The sequence below is a fragment of the Scyliorhinus torazame genome, chromosome 18 (assembly GCF_047496885.1).
Source record: "Scyliorhinus torazame isolate Kashiwa2021f chromosome 18, sScyTor2.1, whole genome shotgun sequence".
NCBI lineage: Eukaryota > Metazoa > Chordata > Chondrichthyes > Carcharhiniformes > Scyliorhinidae > Scyliorhinus > Scyliorhinus torazame.
The window spans coordinates 18,970,939-18,989,147 of NC_092724.1; the positions used below are offsets into that span (position 1 = coordinate 18,970,939).

At 48.2% G+C, this 18,209-nt stretch overlaps 1 long non-coding RNA gene across 1 annotated transcript in view; it reads right to left on the reverse strand.

Annotated features, from left to right (window-relative positions):
• Window positions 1-18,209, reverse strand: part of LOC140394998 (uncharacterized) — a 57,303-nt gene that overhangs the window by 38,871 nt on the left and 223 nt on the right. The window lies entirely within an intron of this gene.

Genomic DNA, 18,209 nt, shown 5'->3' on the forward strand with positions numbered 1-18,209 from the left:
CGAGCACGTTAAGCTGCACGTTTCCTGGCGCTCGCAGTGCCGAAAAACACATGGCTATTCAACGTGACTGGTGTTGTATAAAGGGCCTCAGCGGGGAACGCGCGGCCGAGGCAGCACATAGCCCCGTTTTGTACATTGGGAGCTCTGGAGAGTCTAGCAAGAGAACAGGACACCATTTTGATCTCTGAGACCCCGAAGTAACCCCCGATCCCCCCCAGCCCAACCTACTATGGGAGGGTCCCCTGCCCCCCCCAACACCCACGCAGGCCACCTCCGACCCGATCACATGTGTGCACCTTGGCAGTGCCCATGCCAGCTGGCAGTGTCACCTGGGCACCCACGGGTGCCATCCCATCTGGTCCCCATTTGTAGCAATCAGTGTTAAACGCCGCTTGCCCGAGGTCTCCAAGGTGAAAGAGATGAATCCCAAAGCTTCAAGTACCGCAAGAATCTGTACATTAGAGTGAGACTATCTGTCTCGGTCTAATATGCAGATTTGCTAAAAGGTGATCCTGCCCACAATGGGCAGGATTTACATTGCAACGTCTCACGCGATCAGGTTCGATCTCACGAGGAGTTGCAAGCTGGATAGATCCCGGGAGCAGGATCACCCAGCTTTTATTGGCCACTCTGCACCGTGGCAAACTGCTTTTCAGGCGCAGCTTAGCCTTGGATGACGCCCATAGTCTCAAAAAAGATTTGGCCCCTATTAGAACCCCTTCAGACTCTGGCTGAAATCATCAAAAAGCTGGTTCACCTGGCGAGCTTCAGCTTCTTCCTTATCCTCAGACAAGACAGCTCTGCTTGAAATATTATTACTCTTTTTAATAACTATCCTGCTGTGAGAGAAAACTGCGTTGGTTTGTGATCTAAACAGATCAGACTTCACTTCCAAAAGCTTTCTCAAAATGTATTTCTCCCTTAGCTCCACCCAGCACTGACATCATCTCTCCAAGCTGAAAAACAAATTAACTTTCCAAGCTAAAAGCACATTAACTCCCCAGGAACCTTCCCCAGTAAAACCACAGTGCATTAGCCCAGACTGGAAAACATATACTTCTTGTCTTCATCTTCTGGCTCCTAAAAGCTCCCAGGCCCTGCAAAACAGGATTCTTTAAAAAAAAAACATGACCACTGCAGTCAAGCGTACAATAACCCCAGGCTTTTAACCCTTAAATTGCCCCAACATTTAGAATCCAATATTCCTAATATCTGCTAGTCCACCAGAGTTGATACATAACTGCCAAGCAAGCCACTCAATCGGGAAAAGTAATGATGGCCAAAGCCAGCCTTGCCTTGTCTGCCACGTCCACATCCTGAGAATTAATGTTTTATGAAGAAGGATTTTATGAGAGGATCGGTATGAAGATGAAGGATGTGTGACAAAGTGAAAGCAAAAAGGCACAAGGATGAGTAATATTGGGAGGAAGAGAGTACGGAAGAAATAGTGGGGTGTGGGCTGAGAGAGACAGAGAGCTGGGGAGAGGACTAGATTTTGAGAGAGGAAGGTTGGGGGGGGGAGGAATGTGGCAAAGAGGGAGGTGAGGCACAGAGAGCAATGGAAAGTGAGTGAGAAGAGAGAAAAGGGTTCCTGTCATACATTATTTCATTTACTGGTTGTTCAGTCACCTACAGTACTGTGGGAACATCTAAGAAGCAGCCCAGGGATTTGACACTCCTTTGCATACGCAGAAAGGGAGCGAGAGAAAGCATGAATATATTTGAAGAGGCAAGCAATTACAGACAGACATGCTAGCTCTCTTCCCAGCGGTGTGGGTGCTGATTCCTTTTCATGTCAAGGGGATGTAAGGACAACATTCTCGCACTTATCTATAGGGCTGTACCTGTCACAAAAATTTCAGATGAATGTGCTTTTTCCCCCACTTGTGTTTGTGTGTGTTTATTTTTCCTTTTTCCGTAAATGGACTAAAACATCTGAGGGATGGGCTGAGTGAAACAAATCTACATTTGTTTGTATAAAAATGCAGGATCAAGCAGAAATGCGGATCTGATCTAGCTCTGCTTCTGCTGAGAGTGTCACATTACATTGTGGTGAACTCAGCTGTTTTTGTGCTTTTTCCCACCTTCATTTTATTCTTCCAGATTTCTTTGAATGTCACTTCCACGTTTCATTCCCCCTACATCATCATCCTTTTTATTCAAATACCTCCATAGACTCATCCCCCCCTATTACTGTAACCTCCTCCAGATACGAAGATTGGTGGAGTTGTGGATAATGAGGAGGGCTGTTGTTGGCTGCAAAGAGACATAGGTAGGATGCAGAGCTGGGCTGAGAAGTGGCAGATGGAGTTTAACCCTGAAAAGTGTGAGGTTGTCCATTTTGGAAGGACAAATATGAATGCGGAATACAGGGTTAACGGTAGAGTTCTTGGCAATGTGGAGGAGCAGAGAGATCTTGGGGTCTATGTTCATACATCTTTGAAAGTTGCCACTCAAGTGGATAGAGCTGTGAAGAAGGCCTATGGTGTGCTAGCACTCATTAACAGAGGGATTGAATTTAAGAGCCGTGAGGTGATGATGCAACTGTACAAAACTTTGGTAAGGCCACATTTGGAGTACTGTGTACAGTTCTGGTCGCCTCATTTTAGGAAGGATGTGGAAGCTTTGGAAAAGGTGCAAAGGAGATTTACCAGGATGTTGCCTGGAATGGAGAGTAGGTCTTACGAGGAAAGGTTAAGGGTGCTAGGCCTTTTCTCATTAGAACGGAGAAGGATGAGGGGCGACTTGATAGCGGTTTATAAGATGATCAGGGGAATAGATAGAGTAGACAGTCAGAGACTTTTTCCCCGGGTGGAACAAACCATTACAGGGGGACATAAATTTAAGGTGAATGGTGGAAGATATAGGGGGGAATGTCAGAGGTCGGTTCTTTACTCAGAGTAGTGGGGGCATGGAATGCACTGCCTGTGGAAGTAGTTGAGCCGGAAACATTAGGGACCTTCAAGCAGCTATTGGATAGGTACATGGATTACGGTAGAATGATATAGTGTAGATTAATTTGTTCTTAAGGGCAGCACGGTAGCATTGTGAATAGCACAATTGCTTCACAGCTCCAGGGTCCCAGGTTCGATTCCGGCTTTTGAAGTTTGTTTTACAACAGATCGGGGGGGTAATCCAAATAGAGGATGATTGCAGAGAGTGTGGGCTGTCGTCAATTCCTTGTTCGAACAGTGTCTCAAAGGAAATGACTGATTTAACTGTTGTGTTACACCCGGCGCGGATCAGTGTGCGCTGGTTAAATCACAGGAGAGGCCAAAATCGGGATTCTCGCAGGGTGCCAGTCGGTTCAAGATCTAACTGGCCCGCTCCCGCGGGCAGGTTCTGGACCCCGCCTAGATGTGCTGAGATAGCAACTGACACCAAATAAAACCAATCTCCATCTCATTAACGAGATGTAAACCCAATCTAACAGCCTCCTAGGAACTAACCAGCTCCTCAGCGAGAGGTCAGGTGGGTGATGTTTAGCACTCCTATTTAAAAACAGGCGCTGAGGGGAGCTGAGGAGGTGAGTAGCTATTTCCAATCCCCGGCATGCAGCCACGGGGCACTGGAATTCCATTGGGGGGGGAAACACCGGGGGGGGCGTGGTCGGGGGGGGGGCATCGGTCAGGGGTCACTCCCTAGCTGAGGGGCTCAGTGCCTGTGGGTCCCACAGGCCACCCCCTGAATTGTGTATACCCATTACAGCTGCTGCCTGTCTGAGCTGCCAAACACTTCCAGGACAGAGCCCTGATCGTAGATAAATGCTGAAGGTCACTTTAACTCCCTCTGACTGTGAGCAGCCTCTGTTAGTTTTAAAAAATAAATTTAGAGTACCCAATTCTTTTTTTTCCAATTAAGGGGTAATTTAGCATGCCAATTCACCTACCCTGCGCATCTTTGGTTATGGGGGAGAGACCCCTGCAGACACAGGGAGAATGTGCAAACTCCATTTGGACAGTGACCCGGGGCCAGGATCGAACTCGGGTCCTCAGCGCCATAAGGCAGCAGTGCTAACCACTGCACCACCATGCCGCCCTATACCACTGTTAGTTACGTGAGCACTTCACAGCTACAGGTTGTGTTTGTTGCTTGCTCCTGCTGGTAGTTGCAGAAGCCTGGGCACGGCTTTTGGTGTTTCCTTTCTTTTCTGTAGCTGGAAAGAAGGACAATTATTTTCTACGGTACCTGGGTCCTGGAACACCGGGCTCAGGGGGACATATGAGTCCAGAAGGCAATCCGGTTTGAAGTAAGAAGACGCTGCAGAATGTGGTGCCCGATATTGTTCCAAATGGGCCACCTGATGATGCCATTGAAGAAATGCTTTTACAGACTGCTGATACTTTTGTTGTTGGTGTGGTGAGTGCTGTATGTAACTGGCACGTCACTGCAGGTTAAACACGCTGGAAGTCAAGGATGTTCAACTTACCTTGAGCACCAATGGAATATGCGGATGCCAGGATTTGGTTTCGGTGAGATTGGGCCGTGTGGGAAGGCCTGCACAGCTGCGGCACCTGGACGGATAATGGCACTAATACGCAGAACAAGTAACACATTGATGGACAGATCATTTCTATGACAAAGTTGATTTAGATTTATTGTCACGTGTACCAAGGTACAGTGAAAAATATTGTTCTGCATTCAGTCCAGGCAGATCGTTCCATACATGAAAAACATAGGACATACGATAATACACAATGTAAATACATTGATATAGACATCGGTGAAACATACGGAGCGTAGTGCTGCAACAGTAGAGAAGATGCGTAGAGAGATCAATTCAGTCCATAGGAGGGTCATTCAGGAGTCTGGAAACAGCGGGGAAGAAGCTCTTTTTGAATCTGTTAGTGCGTGTTCTCAGATTTTTGTATCTTCTGGACATGATGACACATTCTTAGGCTTATCCTCTGTTTCTGTTGTAGCCACCTGGGTTGGCCAACTCCCGATTTAAAATGGAGAACAGCAAAGGCTGCAGGGAAATTCAGCCAATACAGGCAGAAACCAGCAGGTGCAAGTTTACTGTGTATTAAACTCTGCAAAAGCCCAGACAGCATCGATACAAGCAGCCATCTGCATAATAATGTAGCAGCCATCTACATACTAATAAGCAATCCCCGGGAACAATCGCAACATTTGGGACAAACAAAGCTAAACCAGACTCCCCGGCGCCAGCAGGAGCCAACACAAAAGAGGTTAACGGACACCTCAAGACCGCCCATCGATCAGGGAACCGCTCCAGTATTGGAGAAATCGAACCAAGCGATTGGAACATAGTCCAATCACCTGGAACCAGGTACAGGGTCCGCCCCGAAAGGCGGGAAGCCCCTGGGGTCTACAAAGTTAAGCCCCCCAAGTTCAAATCGTTCTGCTTGACCGGGTCACTCAGCAACGCGAACCAACCTTGACCGTGACCGGTTCAACTGCCGCCGAGATCCAGTAAGTCTTAAGTCAACGCTCGCTTCGAGATAGGCGCTCCTAGCTACCAATCCTTACCAACTTCGAATCCCGCAGACTCAGAACCCGAACGAAAGGCCATTTGTCCCCCTGACCTGGTGGGCCAGTCCGAAGCTAAGTATAGGCCTGTTAGTCGTAGAAGTAGCTTAGACGTAGAATTTGTGCATGAGTAGTGATTACTGTGTATAATAAATGTGCTTTGATTTGAATCTTACTAATCGGTGTATCGAGTTATTGATCATTACTTGAACTTGAACCTCGTGGCGGTATCATAAAGATACCTGGCGACTCGAGAGCAACTGTTATAAAACAGAGCCAATTGAACCAACCAAAAGTTAGCAACATATTACTGGCGACATCCTGACGGGACCTGAACTAGAAGTGGCTTAACCACTCCGGGAGAACCCAAAAATTTGAATTAGAGAACCAATTGGGAACAGAAAACCACAAGTGTTCAAGCAGTTCTGATCAATCCTCATAATTCGGAAGTGTGTGTATGCATGCGTAACTAACAGGGCTATAAGGTAAACTGATAGATTTTTTGTTGCGACAAAACTGTCGGGAGTTTGTATTTCGGAAATTAGCGAAAGCCGTACCCGTATTTACAGCACCGCCTTAGTTCCCCTGTTCCAAATTTAAAAGAAGCATTCGGATAAGAAACATGGCAATGCAGGCAATGCAGCGCCTCATGAACCCAGAAGAATTTGCGGTCGCAGCGACGAGCAGCAGTAGAGTAGGACAGTGTCCCGTATGGGAGGAAGAAATCAGGAAGTACCTCAAAGGGAAAGGATGACTCCTTTGGGACGAATTCTGTAGAAATGAGGAAACAGGTCCCGGGAATATAGGACATACTTGGTGGGAGAACCTGAGCGAGATTCACAAGAAGAGCTTAGGGAAAGCTCGCAAGCCGATGGCAATCGTGTCCTGCTTGGCACAATTGCGAGGCACAGAGGAGGTCGTTAGGACGCTCCAGAAAGAGATAGAAGGCATACATCGAATGAGTAAGGTCGATGTTAGTGAGGTAGAAAGAGAGAATGTAGAGTTAAGGAGGAAGTTGGCAGCAAAAGACGGAGAGGTGGATGATGCCAAGTGGGCACACCAGTCTTGTCTGGCGCACTTCAGCAGCTTCCAGTCCCAGTATGAAAAGGCCTATCAGGACACACAACGTGCAGTCCTGGTACGTGAAGAAACTGAGAAGCAGGTAGAAGCATTGCAGAGGCAGTGTAGTGACCTGCAGGCAGTGTTAAGAGCACTCCATGCTGCCGCCACGGAGCAAAGACAAAGCTCATTAGACCACGCAAAGTGCCGGAAGCAGTTTTCAGAGCTGCAATCTCTGCTTTCAGTCCAAAAAGGATTCCAGGAAACCTTTGGAGCAAAATTAGATGAGGAACACGGCCATGATTGGGAAGAGTTGAATGAGACAGCACAGAGATATGCTCAGGGAACATGTGGGCAGGGAAAGCCCCAAAAGAGAAAAGCGCCCCAACCCCCCACAGAGCAGATGGTTCAGGCTCCAATGAACCCAGTCACCACCCACCGCACAGCCACATTGGATGATACGGAATTTCTGTACACCACCCCCTTAACAGTGACCCAATTACGGGACGCGTGCGAGAAAATCACACCGTTCCTCCCCACCTCAGACCCCCACCATTTCTTTGCCAGAGTAAAGCAGCAGGCGACCATGTACGTGCTGGAAGAGCGAGAGCATGTAAAGCTCACAGTTTTAAGTCTAGACCCTTCAGTCATAGCAGCCCTTCCCGACCCACAGAATGTATGAGGAGGCACCCTTGCAGAAATGCATACCGCGGACCTAGTCGCAATCGGGTATAACAGGGGTGACCCCGTAGATGGCCTCAATAAATGCAGGCAAAAGAAAACCGAGCAGCCCACAGCGTTTGCTGGACGCCTGTGGATCCACTTTGCAGCAGTTTTTGGAGACTTAGACCGCGCCCATTTGTCCCCAGACAACATGGCCAAATGGACCCGCACCCTTATCTCCCATTCCACAGAAACAGGACAAAAAGCTTGTGCGAATTATGATCCCTCAGATGAGGCTCATAACGAGAAATGGGTCGTAAAAAGATTGTCCCGCGCCTGGGAGCAGTCCGTACAAAACAAACCCGCAGTTAAAAATCCCGAAGAAAAGGAGGCAGAAACAGACATACAAGCAGTTAAAACACACCAGAACCCCACATGGGTAAATGAAAGCAAGAACAGTCCCCCACAGAAACCACAGGAGTGTTACAACTGTGGACAGTTGGGACACTTTGCAAGGGAATGCAATGCCCCACGAAAGCCACAGTGAGCCCAGCAGACAGGCACTCTAAGTAAGAATAAGACAGAGCCCATACATAGTGTGAGCACTCGTTCAGATCAGATGGACCTGAACGGAACGGACTGACGGTGTTCGGGCTCCCCCAGTTGGGTCTGCGACACCCTTTGGGATAGGTCTGGACGACCGGCAGTTGCTGCGAAAATACGGGGACAGCCCATCGAGTTTCTCTGGGACACAGGAGGGTCCCGCACCACAATAAATTCCTCCACCATGTTCCAAAAGGACACGTGGCCCACTACAGCCACTATCACCCTCAACGGCTTTACAGGCCACTCACAGCAGGGACACATCACAGCCCCTGTACCCATTCAAATCGGCAACATTGCCACCAAGTGTTAGACGTTTTAGTTGCTGTGAAATGAAGTCTAAAGTTCTTGTTCGTTTTCACCAAACACCATTTATTTCACTTCCACAGCCTCTGCACAAAACTCTTAACAACATACCACCTGCCAGAGGCCACCTGAAGCCTCTTTCCATGTCAGTGTCAATTAATGGATACTTAACATAAATGAGACAACTAATTGCAATGTCTCTTAACTCATTACTTAACACCAAGCACCCCGTAGTTTTAGTTGACCTGCCCCACACAGCAGAACACATTCTGGGAATAGACTTCATGAACTTCCACCACCTTTCATTTGATCCAGTCAACCAGTGTGTCTGGAGAATGGCAAAATCCGCAAGAGCCCCCGCAACGCTCACAATAGGTGAATACACCAACAAAATCAGCGCAGTAGGCAAATTTTGGTTTAACCCGACGACACTTAGCACGGACAAACAGGTTAGAGCAGTTTTACAGAAGAACAGGACAGCATTCGCGACCCACAAGCATGACTGTGGCCGGATGACTGGTTCAGTACAAATCACAGGACCTGACCCTAGACCCCCCAAAACAGTATGGATTTCCCCAAGAGGCAGAGGGAGAAATCTCAAAGGTAATCGAAAGCTTATTAGATCAGGGCGTACTTAGATCAGTAGCCTCCACTAATAATGCCCCGGTTTGGCCAGTGAGAAAGCCCGATGGATCATGGCGACTGACCATCGATTACCGGGAACTCAACAAAGTCACCCCCGCAGCATCCCCCACAGTAGCAACAAGTCCCGAGACCATGCTCAAGCAGGGACACAATTCCCGATACTTTACGGTTTTGGATATCAGTAATGGATTCTGGTCCATTCCATTAGCAAAGGCGTGCCAGTGCAAATTTGCCTTCACCTTTAAAAACCAACAGTACACGTGGACATGCCTTCCACAAGGATTCCACAACTCCCCCTCCATTTTCCACCGACAGCTGGCAAATGGTTCAGCCAAATTTTCTCGCCCCGAATGTCTGGTCCAGTACGTAGACGACCTACTACTGCAGACAGACACCAAGGAAGAGCACATTGAGCTTCTGTCCGAACTCCTGGAACTCCTACAAGCAATTGGATGTAAGGTTAACCCCAAAAAGGCCCAGATTTTGGAAAATAAGGTGATATATTTGGGTACAATTATCACACATGGTAAACGCGAGATCGAGCACAAAATGATTGACTCGATTGCTAAATTGCCCCTTCCCCAGAACATTTCAGCCCTCCGGTCGTTTTTAGGACTGGTTGGCTACTGCCGAAACCACATTGACGGTTTCTGCAAGTCAGCACCCCTCTCAGACCTCCTAAAGAAAGGAGCCCCCTGGGAATGTCTTCCATAGCATACGGATGCTGTGGATGCGTTGAAACAAGCACTCATAGCAGCCCCGCACTACAAATTCCAGACCCGCTTTCCCCCTTTGCGATAGAGGTAGCAAGCACAGACCGCACCCTTTCGGTCGTGCTCCTTCAGGAACGGCACGAACAGTTAAGGCCTTACGCCTCCAGAGTTTTAGATGCTGTGGAGCAGGGATTTTCAGCCTGTGAGAGGCACCTGCTCGCAGTATTCTGGGCAGTACAGTATTTTTCGTACATTACCGGACTGAACCCCATCACAATCCTCACAGAACACACCCCCACCCAACTTTTACTGGACGGACGACTCAAGGACGGTACAGTCAGTCAGATTAGAGCAGCTAGATGGACCCTTCTTTTGCAGGGACGGGACATCACTGTCAAAAGGACAAAGACCCACACTTTTTTAGCCGACAACTTACAGTACCCCGGAACCCCCCATGAATGTGAAATTATATCTCCACACCACAACACAGGCCCCTTTATTGCTAAAACACCCCCCAGAAAGATAGGTAGTTCAACCCAGAGCCCCAAGCACACAGACACGTGCGAACCCATAAAGATATATGTGGATGGATCTTCCACAATATTAGAAGGGAAGCGCATAACAGGATGCGGTATTTACGTTGAGGACGCGCAGGGACGCGCCCTAGAAGAAATAGCAATAAAACTTCCAGGACACTTAGGCAGGCAGGCAGCAGAACTTGCGGCCATCGCATACATAGTGGAACACCCAGATTCCTTCCCCAGCCCAGCAGACATATACTTGGACAGCCTCTATGTCTGCAACAGCCTCACGGAATTCATACCCCTATGGAAAGCAAGAGGATTTGTTTCCGCAGACGGAAAACCCCTCCCTTCAGCCCCATTGCTCCGTCACAACTTAGAGAGAGCACAGAACAGGACTTTTGGTATAGTCAAAGTTCGAAGTCACCATCGTTCCTCCCCCCCTGGAAATGTAAAAGCCGACGCACTGGCTAAAGCAGGTTCCAGGCATGGATATTTTTGGACACCCCCCGAAAGCACACCAGTAAATGCAGTTCAGGTCTTGCAGACTAATATCGAGGATTTAGTGCAGGCGCAGAAGCAGGACAGCAACCTCAGGGAGATTTGAAAAGGAAACTATCCAGCCCCCTATGAGAGGTTTAAAAATGCTCTGACCACACATGACGGTGTGGTGTTAAAAGACACCCTTTATGTGGTTCCTGAACAGGACAGAAATCAACTGATTTGTTTATTCCATGACGGTCATGGACATTAGGGAATCGATCCCACTACAGCCCACCTCAGGCAGCTCTGCTGGTGGCCGAGTTTAAAGGACGGTGTATATCACTACATTGAGAATTGCCTTTTCTGTGCCTAGAACAACCCAGACAGGTACGCCAAAATGGCTCAGCTCAGTCACACCCGACCCGTTAATGGCCGCTCGACTAACCTCCAGATTGATTATATAGAACCATTGCCCCCTTGCAGGAATGGTTATAAATATGTACTCATGGTGATAGACACATTTACAAAATGGGTGGAAGCATTCCCATCCAGAACTAACACGGCAAAGACCACAGCTTTTAACCCACCACATCTTCACGAGGTGGGGACTCCCCCGCAGCATTGAATCCGACCAAGGTTCCCATTTTACGGGACGTGACATGAAGAACGCCCTCACGATATTTGGCATTACCCAAAAATTCCACATTGCATACCACCCCCAGTCGAGTGGTATCGTGGAGCGCATGAATTTATGTCTGCAACAGCCTCACGGAGTGCATGGAGCACTAAAATCAACCCTCAGAAAAATGGTCCAGCAAAACAACACCACTTGGGACTCAGTCCTCCCTTTTGCGCTGATGTTTTTGCGAAATACGGTTTCCACATCCACAGGTTACACCCCACAGACCCTCATGACCGGACGCCCCATGAAAGGCACAGAATTTTTATTAGGCTTAGACTTGACCAGACCTGAAGTGACGGCCCTCACACACGAGAACGTAGTCAAACAATTAGTGGAGAATGTTAAAATGGCTCAGCTAGCTGCCACAGTGAAATTGGTCACAAGAAAGAAACAGAGCAAGGCCTGTTTCGATAAGACAGTGCATGTGACTGAGTTCAGTGTAGGACAGCAAGTCATGCTCTCGGTATACAACCCCAACACATTCTTGTCACCAAAGTATTCGGGTCCGTACTCCATTGCGGACAAAGTAATCCCTTCCGTCTACAAAATAAAGTACCCCAATGGAAAGACTGCGTGGTTCCATATCAACCAGATGAAGGCATATGGAACACGGTCTAACCATGCACACCACGTCATGCTCGACGCAGCAGACCACGCCCCGCCCACAGCCAACGTAACCCTACCCTCCCCCAACACATCCAGCCCAGCCACTGACTCAACCTCAACTCCACCCCCGAAACATACACTCCGCCCTGGAACGGCCACAGACAGCAGCAGCGACACCGACTGTGACTCGGACAATAGCCACAGCACACCTCCCTACTATCCCCATGCAACAGGACCGACACCCAGCGAATCTGACCACGATTAGAGTGATCCCTTCACGATCACTTTCCCAACCAAACCCCACCACCGACCTACAATGATGACCCCGGCTCCGTCCCCACAGAACTAGACACCACCTATTGGCACAGAGATAATTCGTACAGACTAGTCCGGAATGACGAGAGCAATCCAAAATCACACCATGCAGCCCTATCAGCCCTGATACACTTGAGAGTTTGGCATTCGGGAGAAGATGACGACTTTGAGTCTGACTCCCAAAACAAGAACCCCTTTGCGACCCTGTTCGCAACCGATAACTGAGGTGTCCAGATGATGTTTTAAAAGGAACCGCTTGGGAGAAATGGTGTCCTTTCTGATGGAACCTACAGCAGGTTTTATGTTGTTTGTAGTGTTTTGTTAAATCTTGTACGTTAGACCGGAAAAAAAAAATTTCCACGGCCCCACGCCATTTCGGCCGAAACCTCTGAGAATTTGTCAACAGAGCCTTGTTAAGATCCCAGACGCCAGTTCAGAGGAACTCGTCTGTTAACGGAAACACAGACCCTCGTTCATAACTGCCCTTCTGGTTTGAGGGAAGAACCACTACGGCAACCCCCCACGATGACTACATTTCTTGCCCGTTCTTGTCGGTTGCTCAGGCAGTGGAGAAACGGCATTGGGACACACCCCCCCCCCTGGTCAGCTACGCTCGGGTAGAGCACACAAGGCATTGGTCGCCTTCCTACCCGGGGACGCCATCCAAATCGTACCCGTCGCGGTCCATACACACCTCATTTCAGCAAACTTTTGTTCAAAATGTTTTCTTTTGTTTTCAGGTAACCCTTAGGTTGCCAACCCTCTGCTATTTACATCCTCAAACATTTGGATGGGAAATCGAACAGTCTGCGAGACGGCTCGCACTGGTTCATTATTTGTAAGTGTGTCTTGTCCTGAAATTCGGTTTTTGAAAAAAAAATGAGGGGAGTCCTCCGCGTGGCTCATAACCCTAATGGACATTTGGTTGCGCGCAAACGCGAACCCCCTGACCTCAACTCCCCCCAGCCGTTAATGATTCACTTCCCCACAGTACCCAGAGTCCAGTGACAAGCGATACCACACCATCTTGGTGTGACAGGTTTATAACCCGGTACTCCCTGTCCTACGTGATAGAATCCCTATTGGTATTGGCGATACTCTGTTGCATCGTGCAGACTATTCGTCTGAGAAATTGGAGAAGGAAAGCCTACCGCGCTCGCACCCCGGTACATAGAATAAGATCCCCTATTTTCGGATACGACCAGACCCCCGACCCCCGCGATCTATAATAAAGAGCATTCGTTTGCGATTTGGTGTAAATAAAGAAATGTCCATGAGCAATTGTACAATCCTGAGCTTGACTGCCAAGCCAAAAAATGTGTATAAAACTGCTATGATTTTGTTTGTATGGTTTAGAAGTTACTGTGATGAAATGTTTGAGTGAGTGTAGTATATTAAGGGTAGTTAGAGAATCCCATTTTCTTGTTTTGTAATGCATGTCCCTGTTTGACATAGCGCCCCTCAGAATTGGCAGTTAAAAAAATGTTTGCATAGTTATGGTCAATGTAGAGGCCATAGAAGAGTGCTCGCCGGGTCAGGGAATGAAAAACAACGTAGTTATGTGATCCTTCACGCTTCGTGTTAGGATCACAAGGAGGGAGTGTAGCCACCTGGGTTGGCCAACTCCCGATTTAAAATGGAGAACAGCAAAGGCTGCAGGGAAATTCAGCCAACACAGGCAGAAACCAGCAGGTGCAAGTTTACTGTGTATTAAACTCTGCAAAAGCCCAGACAGCATCGATACAAGCAGCCATCTGCATAATAATGTAGCAGCCATCTACTTACTAATAAGCAATCCCCGGGAACAATCGCAACATTTGGGACAAACAAAGCTAAACCAGACTCCGCGGTGCCAGCAGGAGCCAACACAAAAGAGGTTAACGGACACCTCAAGACCGCCCATCGATCAGGGAACCGCTCCAGTATTGGAGAAATCGAACCAAGCGATTGGAACATAGTCCAATCACCTGGAACCAGGTACAGGGTCCGCCCCGAAAGGCGGGAAGCCCCTGGGGTCTACAAAGTTAAGCCCCCCAAGTTCAAATCGTTCTGCTTGACCGGGTCACTCAGCAACGCGAACCAACCTTGACCGTGACCGGTTCAACTGCCGCCGAGATCCAGTAAGTCTTAAGTCAACGCTCGCTTCGAGATAGGCGCTCCTAGCTACCAATCCGTACCAACTTCGAATCCCGCAGACTCAGAACCCGAACGAAAGGCCATTTGTTCCCCTGACCTGGTGGGCCAGTCCGAAGCTAAGTATAGGCCTGTTAGTCGTAGAAGTAGCTTAGACGTAGAATTTGTGCATGAGTAGCGATTACTGTGTATAATAAATGTGCTTTGATTTGAATCTTACTAATCGGTGTATCGAGTTATTGATCATTACTTGAACTTGAACCTCGTGGCGGTATCATAAAGATACCTGGCGACTCGTGAGCAACGGTTATAAAACAGAGCCAATTGAACCAACCAAAAGTTAGCAACACTGTTGAAGAACCTGCGAGGGGTGGTATCATGTGTTTATTGCTTTTTTGTGAAAATGAGCTGGTACCAATATGAAACGGTGATGTTTCCTTATTATTCAAGGGTTAGTGTGATATGTTACGTGGTTGATTTTCAAATCTTTGTTACTGTTGATCGTTTTATAAACAAGACATTCTCAAGTGGTGCTGCAGGTTGTGTTTGCTGCTTGTAGCTGCCAATGCCTGGAGGCTGCTGTTGCTGTTTCCTTTTTTTTCTGTAGCCTATAAGAAAGACAATTTTTTCCAAGAAAGCTGGATCATGAAACATCAGGCTCAGGGGGAGGTATGAGTCCTGCAGGCAATCCGATTTGAAGCAAGAAGACTCTGCGGGGCTTGGAGCGCGGCATTGATCCAAATGAGCAACCTGATGAAGATGTTGAAGACATGCTTTTGCAGATTGCTGATGCTTTTGTTGCTGCTGTGGTGAGTGCTGCATGTAGCTGGCACGTCACCGCGGGTCAAACATGCTGGATGTTCAACTGCACCTTGAGCACCAGTGGAATATGCGGATGCCATGATTTGGTTCCGATGAAATTGGGCCATTTGGGAGGGCCTGCACAGCCGTGACTCATGGCTGAAGAATGACACTTATATATGTGGAACAACCAACAAGTAAAGCGTTGATTAACGATTCACCTGGGCCCTTTCCCGCCCATTATGGGTTAACCTCTCCTGCGGAAACAAGGAGAGGGTATTGTGAGCAGCACGCTTGATGCATCGGGGAGGGGTCTGTGGCAGTTGGCATGTGTAGCCACTGCTGCTGGGCATGGAGGGGTTGTGCACGTGGGTGCCAGGGTGTGCTGGCGCACAGTTGCTGTAATATGCCGGGGGGGGGGGTCAGTGCGAGGTATCAGCTGCTCACTTGTTGGGGGGGCTCAAAGGTCAGGTTGGTGGAAGGCAGGACCAATGCCAGGGGGCAGGTGTTAATTTACTCTTGGAGGTCTTTGGTCTTATTCATAGTTTTCATAGAATTTACAGTGCAGAAGGAGGCCATTCGGCCCATCGAGTCTGCACCGGCTCTTGGCAAGAGCACCCTACCCAAGGTCCACACCTCCACCCTATCCCCATAACCCAGTAACCCCACCCAACACTAAGGGCACTTTTGGACACTAAGGGCAATTTATCATGGACAATCCACCTAACCTGCACATCTTTGGACTGTGGGAGGAAACCGGAGCACCTGGAGGAAACCCACGCACACACGGGGAGGATGTGCAGACTCCACACAGACTGTGACCCAAGCCGGAATCGAACCTGGGACCCTGGAGCTGTGAAGCAATTGTGCTATCCACAATGCTACCGTGCTGCCCTGTACTGGACGGTGGTCCTCCTGGTCACACTGCCCGAACTGATGCCATCTGCCACTGCCTTCCAGGTGGCATTGGCAGCCCTGTGGCTGGTCCTCCGCCCCCCTCGGGGGGACAGGGTGTCTCGCTTTCCACGGCTTCCAGCAGCCTGGCCAGGTTGGTATCCCTGAAACGTGGAGCAGGTCTACGTGGTGGCATGGCTGTGTGCTGACTTGAGTGTGTTCGGAAAGAGCATTTATGAGTAGCTTTTCCTTGTTAGCGGGGAGCTGCTGGGCGCGGTTCCGGCGAATTAGTTGGCAGGACAGCCATTTGTGCCGTGAAGCTCGTGGGGAGATAATTTCCAGCACTAAATGCCGTTAAATACGGGCCGCAATCTCGCCCATTTCGCCATTGGGAAGTTGCGCCCAAAACGGCACTTAGACCTTTTCCCATTAAATCACGCACATTGTCTATGAATCTCACTGCGAATTTAGTAAAGGGTTTTAATATGATCATGTGCTGGGCACCAACAAGCAGAGTCTTAGAGCAGTAGAATGTGAGCTTAATTAATTGCTCACTGAGCCCCGATTTCACAAATCATATTTAAGGAGAGGAGATGGCATAGGTCTTGAAAGGGAGGGCAATAGCACCGCAAGAAAGGAAGCAATTTGTAAGGTCAGCTAGTATGGGAGGTCATACTTGGATGGTCAAAATTTTTGGGAATGCATCTCGGGTTGCCTAACCCAGGATTCGATCTCCAGCTGAAGATCATTTTCTAGGGCACTGCTGTGTGCAGCCTTGCAGAAAAATAAACGGAACATTAAAAAAAGATTGATTTGTCATTTTATTTTTACATTTCTCTTTACCAGATATAAAAATATTGAAAATGGCGGGGGAAAAGGCTGTTTGGCTGACAGTGAAGCATCATCCAATTAGGTAATGAGCCTTTTTGTTTTGGAGCTGCCGCATGTAAGGATGGATGTGTTGGTCAACTAATGGCTGGAGCATGGGGTGGGGTGAGCTGTGTGATGAAACCTCCAGGAATACATTTAATTATAGTTGGCAACCTTAGATACGTCCTCAGGAAACTAAGGAAATTCGGCATGTCCATATTAACTCTTACCAACTTTTACAGATGCACCATAGAAAGCATCCTATTTGGCTGCATCACAGCCTGGTATGGCAACTGTTCAGCCCAAGACTGCAAGAAACGTCAGAGTGTCGTAAACACAGGCCAGTCCATCACGCGAACCTGCTTCCCATCCATTGACTCCATCTGCACCTCCCGCTGACTGGGAAAGCGGGCAGCATAATCAAAGCCCCCTCCCACCCGGCTTACTCACTCTTCCAACTTCTTCCATCGGTCAACCCGAATTCGTCGCCCACCTAATAGACTGGACTTATGAGCCTGTTTGCACATTGGACTGACTGAATTGTTGTGCAATAATTTTAGCGTGTTTCTTTTTAGTCGTTCCAGGAGTTCTCTTTCGATATTTGATGATTGCACTTGTTTTGTTTGTGGTACAATCTCGTTGCTCTGTTGCACCTGACACCTTCCTATGTATATAGTTTAGCCTCATGTACATGTTGTAAATATTGCACACACATACTCAGCTGCACTCAGTACACACCAGTATTTATTACCATGTAGGCACATATCCTTGTGAAAAGGGGGGATGTCATGATATCCATATTAACATATCATGGTGCAATCACACACACACTGATGGACAGGTAGATGGACCAATCAACACACACACATCACAGCCAATCACCAGTGAGAGCACGCGCACTATAAAACAGGGAACACCACAGTTCCCACTCATTCTACAAGGAAATAGCTCAGAGCACACAGTGTGCCACTCAGACATACACCATGTGCTGAGTGCCTCTCTAAGATAGTGCTAGGGCTGGGTCCACTGGTTAACTGGTGAAGTACGAACCACAGCCAGAAGTTAATAGTTATTACTGTACAGAATAATAAAACAGAGTTGTACCATCTACAACCATGTTGGTTCGTTTGTGTATCAGAACACCCAACACGACAGCCCTATTATGTATTTTTTTTTCTTTCTGTGTACTTAATGACCTGTTGAGCAGCTTGCAGAAAAATATTTTTCACTGTACCTCAGTATACGTGACAATAAACAAAAATCCAAATCCAATGCGCCTTCTTGAGATGGTTGGTGCAGACTCGATGGGCTGAATGGCCTCCTTTCTGCACTGTGGGGAGTCTATGACATGCTCCACCAAGAGCTGTGCATTTCTCGTTTTGCATTTCATAATTCCACAAGTTTCCCTTTCAGCAATGGTTA